The sequence below is a fragment of the Camelina sativa genome, chromosome 13 (assembly GCF_030686135.1).
Source record: "Camelina sativa cultivar CO46 ecotype springtype chromosome 13, ASM3068613v1".
NCBI classification, from domain to species: domain Eukaryota; kingdom Viridiplantae; phylum Streptophyta; class Magnoliopsida; order Brassicales; family Brassicaceae; genus Camelina; species Camelina sativa.
Window position 1 is genome coordinate 20,275,259 of NC_141892.1, and position 2,500 is coordinate 20,277,758.

The following is a 2,500-nucleotide window of genomic DNA, read 5'->3' on the forward strand; positions in this document are numbered from 1 at the left end:
ATATCCATGTGAATTCTGCCCCCTATTTCTATGAATATGAAGAAACTATTCCATTATTGTTCACTAATAATAGTGAAATCACTGGTGCAGAGTCAAAAAAAGGGAGAGGTATTTGGTCACCATTGACGAACTACTCCAAAAATCCACTTATCTTATCTTATAATGAGTTATTCTTAATTATAGAATTTCTAGTAGAATCGACAAGATGTAAACACAAGCAAACGGACATTTTTCGAAGTATCCAAGGAATCTGACTCACATGTAGAAAGAAGAAGACTTTTTCTTTCTTTTATGATTTTTTATTTTTGGAAGTAAAATGAAAGGCAATTCTTAATCTAATCTAATATTTATTGAATGTCTGAGCATTCCGAGACTTTCATGAGTCTATATCCAAAGTATCTTAGGTCCTTTCCAAAACTATTAATTAAATTCCCTCTCTGGCTATCCAATCTAATTGAAAACTCAGTAAATGGAACTAAATTAGTAGTGGCAAGTAAAGATTTACAGATTGCCCTCCACTACTTGAAGTTTTCCTTGAATCTGATAGGCAAAACTTTAGGTTAGATAATAGAACCTCGAGAGCCGGGGGCTTAGAATAACGAAAAGAAAGTATCAAGAGTCGTTTCCTACGTTTGATATTTAAAGTCTGTTGTTGAGGCGGCACCCGGATTTGAACTGGGGAAAAAGGATTTGCAGTCCCCCGCCTTACCACTCGGCCATGCCGCCAAAACGATAGAAACTAGATTCCAATTTTCTTTTTCAACTCCGAAAAAAATATATATATAGATTTTAAGTCACAAAATATAGAATCTAGTACAAACCAGAACCATTAACTATTGACTGTAAATTCATTACCTTTTTTGAATTAAAATTAAAATCTACTTTTTTTTATTTCTAATAATATTAAGAAAATCATTAGAAATACATTTATAACTCATCTATATTGAGTTTTTTTTCAATTAAAAAGAAATCTTCTTCAATTTCAATTATAACAGTAATTATGAGTATATGTAAACCCCAGAATCAGAACATACGTTATGTTGTGTTATAGAGCTATAGCTCTATAATGGGGTATTTTATCTCTCTAGGGATGCTTTTGAGGAGTAATTCTCAATAAATTTTTATATTTCAATTTTTCCCTTGACTTGAAGAGAACATTTCCTTTTTGATAAAGCACAGCATGTGCTGTCCCAAATAGAACTGTACCACAATAAAAGAAGAAAAAGAGACATATATATCTGTGCATTCTTTTTTATTTTAATAATAAAAAAATTAATAAATAAAAAAACACAAGTTTTCTTACCTACTTCAATTTTTTGATATTCTAACTATTCTATTCAAAATAGGGAAAAATCAATCTCTTTTCTGCAAATCTTTTTTTAAACAATGAAATACAAATACATGAAAAAGTAAAGTGGTTAAAAAAAAAGTTTTCTATTTATTATATGTTTATCTGCTCGAACAGATCCAATGATGAATAAATTTTTAATGGTATGCAATCGAATTGGAATATGTAATATCATAGGTGAAAATGAAATTACTTTTTTTCTAGTCTTTACAAAACTCCGTAAGTTCCAGTGGTATTTCTCAATTCTGTTCCATGTTGGATCTATTTTTTTTTTTTTAATTCCAATTGAATCTAGTCTCCGTTCATACGTATTTCATACATTCCATATATCTTGGAGTTGGATAAAATTTCATGTGATTCAGTAAACAGAATAGAAATTCCATTATTGCTAGATCGAATTCTATGGATATGATTCGGTGAAGAATGAGAGATGGGATGGGATTTTTTCAATAAACGGATAAATGGGAAATTCAAAAAAGATGCTTGGGGATGAAAAAGAGGGAACATCTACAATACCCGGATTTAATCAGATACAATTTGAAGGGTTTTATCGGTTTATTGATCAGGGTTTAATAGAAGAACTTTCTAAGTTTCCAAAAATTGAAGATATAGATCACGAAATTGAATTTCAATTATTTGTGGAAACATATCAATTGGTAGAACCTCTGATAAAAGAACGAGATGCTGTCTATGAATCACTTACATATTCTTCTGAATTATATGTATCCGCGGGATTAATTTGGAAAACCAGTAGGAATATGCAAGAACAAAGAATTTTTATTGGAAACATTCCTTTAATGAATTCCCTTGGAACTTCTATAGTAAACGGAATATACAGAATTGTGATCAATCAAATATTGCAAAGTCCCGGTATCTATTACCAGTCAGAATTGGATCATAACGGGATTTCGGTCTATACCGGCACCATAATATCAGATTGGGGAGGCAGGTTAGAATTAGAGATTGATAAAAAAGCAAGAATATGGGCTCGGGTGAGTAGGAAACAAAAAATATCTATTCTAGTTCTATCATCAGCTATGGGTTTGAATCTACGAGAAATTCTAGAGAATGTTTGCTACCCTGAAAATTTCTTATCTTTCTTGACCGATAAGGAGAAAAAAAAAATTGGGTCAAAAGAAAATGCTATTTTGG

General features: G+C 30.8%; 1 non-coding gene across 1 annotated transcript; it reads right to left on the reverse strand.

The window, feature by feature from the left end:
* Positions 1 to 655: 655 nt before the first annotated feature.
* On the reverse strand, positions 656 to 726 carry TRNAC-GCA (transfer RNA cysteine (anticodon GCA)). Its single transcript has one exon. It is a non-coding gene; the product is annotated as a tRNA-Cys (tRNA).
* Between the last annotated feature and the right edge of the window lie 1,774 nt (positions 727 to 2,500).